This window comes from Elaeis guineensis, chromosome 1 (assembly GCF_000442705.2).
Source record: "Elaeis guineensis isolate ETL-2024a chromosome 1, EG11, whole genome shotgun sequence".
Classification (NCBI taxonomy): Eukaryota; Viridiplantae; Streptophyta; class Magnoliopsida; order Arecales; family Arecaceae; genus Elaeis; species Elaeis guineensis.
In genome coordinates, this window is record NC_025993.2 from 182095664 (window position 1) to 182108300 (window position 12637).

The 12637-nt window shown below is 40.7% G+C and overlaps 1 long non-coding RNA gene across 1 annotated transcript; it reads left to right on the top strand.

The window, feature by feature from the left end:
* The first annotated feature begins 7696 nt into the window (after positions 1-7696).
* Positions 7697-12061, top strand: LOC105039990 (putative disease resistance protein RGA3). The gene is made up of 4 exons (XR_831035.3): positions 7697-10986; positions 11099-11162; positions 11427-11502; positions 11653-12061. It is a non-coding gene; the product is annotated as a putative disease resistance protein RGA3 (long non-coding RNA).
* Positions 12062-12637: the final 576 nt, after the last annotated feature.

Here is a 12637-nt window from a genome sequence, read left to right on the forward strand (position 1 = left end):
CTATCCCAGGCATAAGCTCCTAGCGGACTGTCCCAAGCATGAGCTCCTGGCCGGCTGATCCATCTGTAAGCCAGTGGGGATTATCCCAGGCATAAGCTCCTGGCGGGCTGTTCCACATGACAAGACTAGTCCATACCATATATCTCTTTCTTTTCATTAAATCATTATGTGTTGATTTTATCAAATCAATTCTGACTTGCATTATGATCAATTCAGATATGTCATATCCATATAATCATGCCATCAATCTCTGATACATATATATATTGACATACATACTCATGCTCAAAATCAAATAACAGTATCTTAGGTATAATAAATTCATCGATCTCAAATCCGATGATGCAAAATCAATAATGCAAGACCAACAGTAAAATAGCATATATATATAATAGTGATCATGTACAGGGATTCTTACCTTTACCGGTGACTGATCCAAGCACAGAAATCAATGTTCTTCTTTGATTTATGAATTTTTTTAACAAAATATTTCACTCGATATTATTTGCAGACAATCATCCCTTCGTAACCCTGATCAAATATAAAAATCATATATGGAGAAAATTACCGATAATCGATCCTAATAACACAGATCGAGGACCTCTCTTAGGATTAACCAAAATTAAGATTTATCTAAGTATCTGGATCCTCCACTAATCCATAAGACTTTTAGAGAGAGAAAATCCATGAAGAGAGAGAAAATTCTAGAGAGAAAAAGTAGAGAGAGAAAGTGAAGAGAGAAACCTTCGTATCCTTTCGATGAGGCAATCATGGTCGAGATCATCAGAGATCCTATCAGGATGACTCAATATGAATCAAGTGTTACAAATTTCGAATAAGATCGGACTGGGATCAGATCTACTGCACGAATTTCGGAGCAATCTCAATTCATCATATTTTAAATTCAAATATATCCTAGGGTCTGTGATGCAATCAGAGAGAGAGAGTAGAAAGATTCTAGAGAGATAAAATCTACAAAAAGAGAGAAAGATCTAGAGAGAGAAAATAGAGAGAGAATCTAGAGAGAAAAATTGGAGAGAGAAGGTAGAGAGAGGAGAGAGAGAAAATTTTTCTCTCTTCTTCTTCTTCTTATTTTATTTTATTTTTATTTTTTTTTCTTTTATCTTTTTCTTTTTTATCTTTTTTCTTTTTCTTTTCTTTTTTCTTTTCTTCTTCTTCTTCTTCTTTTCTTCTCTTCCCACGGGTTTCTTTTGGGCCGAAACAGGGGATGCGATCCCCCCTTCTTTTCCATCCAAATCCCCCACAGGATCTTGTCGAAATGACGGGAGGGGAGATCTAGCTGAGGCGGCGCAACCGTGACACTCGATCCGGGTGCTCGCCGGTGGCGAACGGCGTCGGAAAACACACATACACAGACGGCCAAAACAGAGGTTTCAAAATCTCGAAGTTTTCATCAAAAAAAACAACAATAAATCGATAGAAATCCTGATTTATAATCAAAAGAAATTGAAGAAAGGAGTCTTTGATTCATTACCTTGCTCTTTGTGGTGTTTTTGGGCCACTAAATCGCCGGCCAAAACCTTCAATCCGAGAACAAGGAAAATCGGGAGAAAGAGAGATTTTAGGGTGATTCACGAAGGAGGAGGCGAGGGGCTTGGGTTTTATAGAGGAAGAATCTGTTTTTTACTCGGATTCCCCTCTCCTTTTCACGGTGGGAAGAAGACTCTCAATGGGAGTCTTCTTCCTCCCGATTTCTCTGTTTTCTCCTTTTTTTTTTTTTTTTTTTTTTTGTATGATTTTGGGTTTTGGGCTTGATTCTAGGCCGGGATATTACACTAAATATCTCTGGTTCTCATGCAGACAAAGGATTGATGAAGCAAGACATTGCTGTTCCAAATTTCATTATTTCACAAGCTCAGACAGAAGAATTTAGCATCTTTTTAAATCTATTAGCCTCCCACTTTTATCTCTGTTGACATGCTAGAGTCGACAAGGTGCACGGTGCATCTTGGAAGAGGCAGAGCTTCTCTCCCAGCTGAAAGTCCCTCAAGTTACATTATGGCTTCTATCCCCACTAAGACGTTGTTTCATGATGTGATCTTAATTTTCTTCTTATCTTGCTCAAAGAGTTTGATATCTCTCATCCATCTTTCAACAAGAACAAGCAACAGCGATGATTGTGAGCTGCAACAAGCAATTTGAAAGGTATAACTGGCTATCAGACCCACAGTTATTGAAATCTCAAAGTAAAAATAGCAATGATTATGGCATACAAAACACATTTATGAGTTAATATTCCTTGATGGTACTAATTAGTAAAAATCAAGACTAAATCTCTTTATTGTTGTCGTGCAGAGAAAGGATTGATGCCTGCAAAGATGATATGACGGTGTTCCGAACGTCTCAACGTCATTATTTCACCTGGTTGGCCGGAAGAAGTTGGCATTGCGGACCAAATCTTATGAGACCAGTGTATCATATTTGGGAGCAAATACATTATCGAGTTCTGCTTTTCCTTGTTTTGAGGACCATAGTTCTGCAATTTGACCGAGGAAATCCTGTTCGACATATAATTACCATATTTGGATGGACAAGGACAGAACAGAAATAACAACTTGTGCAGAGTCTATTTGCATGAATGCAGGAGAAGATGGATTTGTGAATACATAAACCAATTTTGTACTTTGATATGAGAGCATGTTACTGTAAAATTCTCTCAAGCATTACACAAAATTTTTCTAAAGAAAATTAGCATTCGAAAACATGAGATCATGCTTGTCTGTGTGACATGTGGTATGCCTAAGAGCATAGGTGCATTGCAAGTAAGCAGTCATGCCTATCTCGTTGATGGCGCTCTTATATCATAGGTCACGAGTAGGATCCGACCATCATGCGTGGGACCATTTTGATGACCCTGCCCTTTGACCATGCATTGAGATACACGAAAGCTTGTTCTGGGATATCCGTGCTCTGTTTCTGTGTAGCCAGTGACTGTACTTTTGGCACCGGCCGGCGTGCATGACCAACCGGCAACACCGCCTTCAAGTCAAGGCTGCACACGGGACGGATTGATCCGTTACCCGGCATCCGATCTACGTAGATACAATTCGATTTATTTTAAAAAATTTAAAAAATTAAATTAAATTTTAAAATTAGATTCGTACAATATTTTAAATCAGATATGAATTTATTGAATTAGAACTTGATCCGATCCGATTTAAATTCAGTATTAAATTTAATATATAAGCTATAGAGTCAATAGGGTGGGATTAGAATTTCAAGTGCTATTTTAGCATTGTTAATTTTTATATAATTTTACTCAATTTGATCGTAATATTTTGAGAAATTATTTATAAATTAATAGTTAAGATAAAATAATATTATTTTTTTTTTATCATAAATGTTGCATATGTTAGTTTATCAAACAAACCGAGCTCAACTAGAATTTAGGTCTGAGCCAGATCCAATTTTTTTAGATTGAGATCGGATTATACATGGATCCAATCCGATCCAAAAGATCTAATGAGATAGATTTTTTTGATAATGAATCTGAGCCGATCCAATCTGATTTCCAATTGGATTGGATCTTGATCCAATATTAGGATCTAATCAAAGAATCAGATCGTGAGTGACAGATTTTTTATCATGGATCCGATCCGATCTAATTTGATTTTCAATTAAGTTGGATCTGAGTCCAACATTAGAATCCGATCAAAGAACTGGATCGGATCGGGATCACTTACGATCCGATCCGATCTCGACCCATTTGCACCCTTACCTTCAACTATCCATGAAGCTTCAAAACCAACCCACTTCCGACGCTAAAATGAAGAAGGAAAAAAAAGCTAAAAAACACATTTAAAAAAAAGTGATGAGATTTGCCTATTCGAACGCAGGTGCTATTACACCAAATCAAAGATCAAGATAGACAGCTTCCACATGAAGTGAGGGCAAACCCCTCAATCCGTCGCATGTGATTTCAAAGATAAAACTTCTATAGTCAGATCGATCATGGAAGAAATTATGTCGGATCGTGATCGTCTGCCACGTATATATATTGGGACATCTATCAAAAAAGAGATGGTTATATGATGTTTATCTAAACTATTCAAATATCCGTAGAATTTATCCATTCTTTTTTTTTTTAGAATTTTAACGTGCACGCGTTTATTGTAGGATTTATCTATTTCTTTTTTTTAGTATTTTAATATATGCATTTATAAATACATATGATCATTTATTTTTTTATAAATATTTTTGAAATATATTTGATCATAATTTTTTCAATAGCCGATCGGATTATAGAAATCTTATTCTGATTTTAGAGCTCCAACAAGCACGTGGAAAGCAAACGGTAAGTCAATTGAAAATAAATAAATAAATAAAGAAATAAAATGGCATCTTAATTCGGAGTAAAACAACAAACATAGCTCTGCCATACCACAATCCACATGTCCTGTCGGACGAGTGGAGGGGTAATAGCACTGATTAGATGGTTGTCTTTGTGGAGAGTGCAAGGAGTACCCTGCTATTTCCGGCTCTGAACCTCACAGTGCCTTGGAGTCGGGGAAACAAAAGATGGCCATGGTCGCTGATGCCTTTGTCTCCAAATTGTGTGAGATGCTGCTAACCTATGCAAAGGAAGAGGCTGCCAAGATTTTGGGTGTGCCCGATGAAATCAAGAAGCTCCGTAGGAGGTTGAAGAGGATACAAGATGTTCTATCTGAATGAGCTGCGAGATCTCATGTACGATGCAGACGATATCATCGACGAATACCGGATCGAGGGTGAAAAGCTTCGCAACTCAGACTCATCCTCATCTCGTTCTATTGGGTCGGTGCGTTGTTGCTTCCCTCCTATTGCTTGCTTGCACAAAGCTAGATTCCATCCTGCGATTGGAAATAGAACTAGAGATCTCAACCATAGGCTTGATGAACTTGTCCAGGACAGAGCTGACCTCAATCTTACGCCAGCTCCACATGATAACCGCTATAAGAGTACTAGAATAAGCTACGGACATTCCCCGTTGCCGAGCCTGAAGTGGTGGGCGAGAAAATTGAGACTGACACGGAGATTTTGATTAACCGGTTGGTCAAAGAATATAAGAAAAAAAATTTATACTATAATATCGTTCGATCCGCATAGACTGTGAGCTCGATACTATTTATCACATCTTATAATTTCATCTAAAAAAACTCTAGCTGATAAATACTATTTAAATTTTTTTAATTTTATATAAATATATAAGATAGTTTTTATAAATAATTAATATAAAATTAAATACATATCTATATAGATCTCCACTAATCTATCATATTTACTGTAGATTAATTTTATCTAATGATTTTTTATATTTTTAAAAAATCGTTCGCGATAGACAAACAATTTAAAGAAACCATGTGGTTTCTACAAATCTTTAATGTCACATTTTTATCTTTTTCTATTGGATAGATGTCTAGTTAGGATACCACCTCTCAAGATCTTTTTAGTACCACGCGATGCAGCAGGAAGAAAGAAGAAACAAAATAAAACAATCAAAATACGTGGATCAGCCACAAAAGGACTCGCCTCCATGGGGCATGCAAACTTCACTATGAAAAAAAAATTTTACAAGAGGAGATCTCACCCTCAACCCTCATACACCCAATTTCTCTCTCACTAGAAGTTTTTCTCACAAAAGCTCTTTCTCTTAGAAGACCCCCTGAACCCCTGAAATGCCTGGCGTCCGCTGTCCAGGAGCCTACTGCTCCTTCTCTCTCAGCGCTTTGCACATCTCTCTTCCTCTTCTCGGGTTCTGCATGGCGTCCTCAGCAAAAATCGAATCACACCTCTTCACTGTTCGTCACAGGCCCTTTTAAAGGATTAAACATGACCTAGATTAGGTTTAAGAGTCTTAATCAAATTCAATTAAGGCTCCAAACTGTTGGATCAAGATCGGGACGTCCCTGGACCCTCCGATCGTGCTTCGGTCCATGAAATAGTATCGTGGACCACGAGAAATGTATGGAAAATATCCATGCGGTCCACAGGCCCAACCGTGGATCGCCCGGTCCACAGTGGATCAGGGTACGGGCCGAGGTAGGGCACCTGGGCCTGGACCGGCCCGCGCCCGCCTGGGCCGCCTGCATGCCTGGGTCGTGCATCCCGCGCATTGGTCCCGCCTGGGCCGCGCATCGCCGTCTGTCGCCGACGGTCCTCCACTGTCTCGGATCTCGTGCTGACTTCAAAAGCTCATATCTCCTCCATCCGAGCTCCGTTTGGGGTGATCTTGGTCTCGTTGGACTCCATTTTTTGCCGCGAACCTCGCTGTGGGCTCAATATGGGCTGAATCTCGAGATATCAAATCCTAACATTTTTCCACTCCAGAGGAACAATCCAAAAAGAATCTCAATAATGGGGGTGGGTTTTCTACAAACCTTTAATTAATGCCACATCTTTATCTTTTTCTTCCCACTCCAGGGGAACAATCCGAACGGAATCTCAATAGTAGGAGTGTGGTTTCCTACAAACCATTCATGCCACGTCATCATCTTCTTTCTTCTCTGTATATAAAAAAAATTAATAAAATAAATAAATAAATAAATATAAATAAAATAAATTATGTCAATAACTCTTAAATTAAGTCAAATTTTTTAAAATGATTCTTAAACTATAAAATTCTAAACTTAAGTCCTCCAACCATCTGAATCTCTTTTATGTTGCCTCCGAAGAGGATTTCGATCATTTTCTCTCACCAAAAGTCCCACGTGACGAGCTCCGATGCTAACATGGACAATCAAGCTTGACCGACGTCTCGCACGAATCGTAAAGCATCCAAAAAAATAAAAAAGACTCCTATAAAGAGTCTTCTCCTTCCTTCTGACCAACCCCTCCAATCGCACCCTCGCTGCACCCTACCCACCCCAACGCTCGCCTCGCTGCACCCCCTCCGATCGCACTCCTGTCTACCTCGATGCTGGTGGGTTGTGCACTGATGTCCTCCCGACCCCGTCCCGTCCTATCCCCATGTGTCCCTGTGGTTTCACTCGACACAACCCACTCTGCCCCCCGACCCCATTCCCCATCACCGCAGGTGGATTCTGCACCCACCCCCCCATTAGTTCAGCAAGGTGGCAAGCTTAGAGCTATGAAACAGGGAAGCTTAGACAATCACCGGGGTTTTGTGTTGGATATATTATTTTTTTTCAAATCTGTCGATCGTGGATGTTGGCAGCAGCAGCAGGAAGGGGGCTCGACAGGAGGCGAGGGAGGAGAAAAAGAAGGTGGTGGTAGAGGGTGAGAGACGGCCGATCTGAAGGTGGGGCGAAGCCAAAGGGGCACCAGTGCACAAACCATCGGTGCCAGAGCGAGTGGGGGTGTGGCCGAAGGGGGTGTGGCGGGGGGGAGGTTGTGCCGGGGTGGGTAGGGGTGCGGCTGGAGGGATCGATGGGGAGAAAAGAAGAGAAGAAGAATGAAAAAAATAATAATAATAATAAAATATTAATTTTTGTCGCATATGTTTTGGATTTTGCCGAGTCTACACCGGATCTGTCACATCAGATTTTTGGTGAGAGAAATCCATCAGAATTTTATCTAAGGACAAAATAAAAGAGATCCAGATAGTTGGTAGGCTTATTTAAAATTTTATAATTTAAAATTTATTTTAAAAATTATTTTAATTTAAAAATTACAAACATAATTTACCCATGTAAATAAAATGGCATCTTAGTTTGGAGTAAAATAACCAACATAGCTCTGCCATATCACATGTCCTGTCTCAGACGAGCGGAAGGGTATTAGCAATTATTAAATACTTGTCCTTGTTCAGAGTGCAAGGAGCACCCTAACATTTCGTGCTCCCACCCTTCCATTGTCTTGGACTCGGAGAAACAAAAGATGGCCATGGTCGCGGATGCCTTAGTCTCCAAATTGTGTGAGATGCTGCTAACCTATGCAAAGGAAGAGGCTGCCAAGATCTTGGGTGTGCCCGATGAAATCAAGAAGCTCCATAGGAGGTTGAAGAGGATACAGGTCGTTCTCGCGGATGCAGAGGACAGACGCTTCGAGAATCAAGCCATCAACCTCTGGCTGAACGAGCTGCGAGATCTCATGTACGATGCTGACGATGTCATCGACGAATGCCGGATTGAGGGTGAGAAGCTTCTCAACTCAAACTCATCCTCATCTCATGGTGTTGAGTCGGTACGTTGTTGCTATCCTCCTATTGCTTGCTTGCACAAAGTTAGATTCCATCATGAGATTGGCGATAGAATTAAAGATCTCAACCTTAAGCTTGAAGAACTTGCCAAGGACAAAGATGACCTCCATCTTACACCTGCTCCTCGTCATGACCCCTGTAATAGTACTGGAATAAGCAACAAGACATCTCCTGTCGTTGAACCTGATCTTGTGGGAGAGAAAATTGAGGATGATACAAGGAAGTTGGTGGACTTGTTGACAAAGGAATATAAGAAAAAGATCCCAATCTTTGCTATTGTTGGCATGGGTGGAATAGGTAAAACTACTCTTGCTCAGAAGATTTACCATGATAAGAAGCTCCAGGAAAACTTCAACCAAATGCCACTGATTTGGTTGTGCGTGTCCCAAGATTTCTCAGAGTCCGAATTACTGAGATCTATCATAACAAAAGCTGGAGGTGACCCTGGAGAGGCTAAGGAGAAGGATGTGCTCGAACCCATGCTTAGCCAAGTAATCACGAACAAGAAGTTCTTCTTAATCTTGGATGATGTTTGGGATGCACAAGTATGGGATCAGGTACTGAGAAAGCCCTTGCAGAGTGGTTTGGCAGATAGTAGAATTTTGATAACCACTAGAAATATAGACATTGCCAAACAAATGGGTGCCACATACAGTCATATGGTGGAGAAGTTGTCTCCAGAGGATGGTTGGTCATTAATTTGCAAGATGGTGTTTGAGGAAGGGGATGAACAAGACATGCATGACTTGAGTGATATAGGGATGAAAATTGTAGAGAAATGTGATGGCCTTCCCCTTGCTCTTAGGACAACTGGAGGGCTTCTTCGAACCAAAGCAAAAAGGCCATTGGAATGGAGAAAGATCCTTTCTAGCCCAGCATGGTCTTTTACAGAGCTTCCAAAAGGGGTGATGGGCGCATTATACTTGAGCTATCAGGATTTACGACCTGCTCTCAAGCAGTGCTTCACTTGCTTTTCGTCATTTCCTGAGGACCACCTGATTTCTGAAGCTGTTTTTGTCAATATTTGTGTGGCAGAGGGCTTTTTAACATCCAAGGACAATACGTTCTTGGAAGAAGTGGTAGATGGGTATTGGAAGGAGTTGGTGCAAAGGAACCTTCTACAGCCAGATCCTAATTGGTATGGTGTATTTGGTGGCAAAATGCATGACCTCTTGCGATCTCTAGCACAGCATATAGCACAGGATGAGTGCTTCGTCGGAGATGCACAAGCCTTTGAAAGAAGGATCGAGGCGTCATCATCATCGACGACAAAACTACGCCGTTTATCAATTGTAGATGAAAAATTAGAAACCATACCTGACTTGATAATGAAGCAGACATCCTTGAGGACCCTGTTATTCTTCCATACCCCACATATTCATGATCTTCCAGAGGACCTCTTCAGAAAGCTGAAGAGATTAAGGATCCTGAACTTAAGTGGAACAGCCATTAACAATCTACCGACTTCCTTGGGAGATCTTGTACACCTTAGAAGTCTTTGTATCGATGGTGCTCCAATAAGAGAGATACCGGAGAGTATAGGGAATCTTAGAAATCTCCAATTCCTGGTACTCGAGCATTGTTACTGTTTGCACAGCCTCCCTAGCAGTGTCCTCGGGTTAATCAGTCTAAGGAATCTTTATGTCAGCTATACACCACTTGATGGTCTGCCTATGGGAATAGGGAGACTGCAACAACTGTATAATCTTTTTGGATTTGTGGTGAATGGTAGCGCCGGCGGCAGATCTATAGTAGGAGATGGTGGAAAGCAGGAGCACAAGGGACATAAAGACGGGAGGTTTTGCACCCTGGAAGAGTTGAAATCCCTCTCCCAACTCAGGTATCTTAGCATATACAAATTGGAGAGGGTATCAAACAGGGCTGAAGCAAGAGCTGCCGCACTTGAAGCCAAGCCCCATCTTCTCTTCCTACAAATGTATTGCACGCTACCGAGCAGCTCTTCTGATGTGCAGGAAGAAATCAAGAGAATAGGGGAGGTCTTCGAGGAGCTTCGCCCACCGCCATGCCTTGAACAATTTGAAATCCATGGCTACTTCGGCCGTGAGTTTCCCAGCTGGATGATGTCACCCTCCTCGTCATTGCTTCCCAACCTACGAAGGTTGTATCTGAATGATTGTGCACTATGCCAGCAGCTTCCACCCTTGGGAATGCTGCCACGACTAGATTACCTCCGCATTAAAGGTGCTTCTGCAATCATGAGCGTTGGGCCTGAATTCTTATCGCTGGGGAGTGGAAGAAAAATAGGCTCTTCCTTGTCCACCTACTTCTCCAAACTAAGGCATCTTAGGTTTGAAGACATGCCTAATTGGGAAGAATGGGGATGGGAGGAGGAGGACAACCAGACAACATCATTGCTACCATCACTTGATAAAATTGTCATTAACAGATGTCCGAAGTTGAAGTCTCTTCCAGATAGACTCCTTTGTCATGCCACCGCCTTGAAGAGTTTAGACATTCGAGGTGCCCACAGCCTGAGAGAAGTACAAAACCTCCCCTCTCTTACAGAATTGATCTTGATTCGCAACTCATGTTTGGAGAGAGTGTCCAACTTCCCTGCACTCAAACACCTATACGTTTATGGTTGTGAGAAGTTGATGTATGTGGAAGGTGTGGATGCCGTGGAGCATGTACAGCTCGATGATCGAGAAGCAGAGTCTCTCCCAGAGTGGCTGGTAGGTGCTGGTGAAGAACAACCGCGCTTCCCTTCTCTCCGCAAGTTGACTCTGGAAAACGAAATCTGTCGTCGAGGGCTACCTGACTGGCCTTTGATCCAGTGACACATCACCCATCTCATGTTGAAGCCATCGGTTCCTCCTCTCTTTCTCTCCTCTTCCTTTTCTTTTTTTTTTTTTTTTTTTGGCTCTTTCTGCAGTTAGGAATGGATCGTAATCTAGGCTCCATATTTTACATCTGCTTTAGCAAGCAAGAGATGCGAGATTATTTGTCAACTTCGCGATACTCTGCATCATTTTCGTCCTTTCAGGTACATATATATTCTGATCAGAGTACTTCATGATATCAGTTTTTTTATCTATTTTCTTTTCTTGGGGTGGGATAAGCATTATATATAGCACCCTGGAGGTCAAAGCTGTTGCTTTCGTCCATTCCGTCCTGTCTGTTGATGTCTTAATATTGCTCAAACAGAGCGCATATATATTGTATAATCATGAGGACGAATTTTTCAGCCGTCCCTAATTAGATGTTGTTTCATGCTGTGATCTTAATTTTCTTCTGTTCTTTCTCAAAGAGTTTGATATCTCTCATCCATCTTCAACAAGAACAAGCACAGCAATGATTGTGATCTACAACAAGCAATTTGAAAGGTATAAGTGGCTACCGGACCAACAGTTACTGAAATTTTATGGAAAAAATAGCAATGATTATGACATGCAAAACGCAATTATGAGTTGATATTCCTCGATGGTACTAATTAGTAAAAGTCTAGACTAAATCTCTTTCTTGTTCTCCTGCAGAGAAAGGATTGATGAATGCAAGATGATGATAGCATTCCGAACATCGTTATTTCACCTGCTTGGCCAGAAGAAGGTAGCATCGCGGACCAAATCTTATGAGATCAGTGTATCATATTTGGGAGCATAGACATTGGAAAGATGTGTCTGTGAGCAAGTACATTATCGAATTCTGCTTTTCCTTGTTTTGAGGACCATAGTTTTTGGGATTTGACTGAGGAAATCATGTTCGACATATAATTACCATATTTGGATGGACAGGGATTGGAAAGAAATAATATTTTTTTAGAGTGCATTTGCATGGATGCATGGGCAGATGGATTCATGAATGTATAAATCAAATTTTATACTTTGATGTGAGAGCATGTGACACCAAAATTCTCCCAATTCCTTCAAGCATTCCACAAGATTTCTCTATAGCAGATTAGTACTCGAAAACATGAGATCATGCTTGCCTGTGTAACAAAATTGTGATATAGAAAACATGTGGTATATCTATGATCTATAGAAAAATTCATTTGATGTCATCTATGAATGTGACCATATGAATTCTATTATTTTCACGATGGATTCTGTGGCTAAGGATGCAAATTGGACGGGTAAGGCTAGGTTAAAGGTAGTCTGAAGCTTACCCCATGTTACTATAATCTATGCTTAATCCAGCCCATACTTAGTTTGATATTTGTGGCTCAAGCTCGGCGCAATGAATGAAGAGTAAGCTCCCGGCATTGACCCTTGCTTTTGTTAAAGCAAAACCATTAAACAGAAGCCCATCGATGTTGTAAACTACCGATTCGAAATATTTGACGATGCATTATTCAAAAATCAAGCACAAAATCTCTATTTTTTAATAGACATGTGTGACCATTTAGATTAGTCCCAATTCACATGCACAAAATTTTACTTGGATATAATGTTTAGCAGCATGCCCAGAATAATTACCTGGTCTACCAACCAATGAGTTTACAAATGGCACTGAATATAAAAA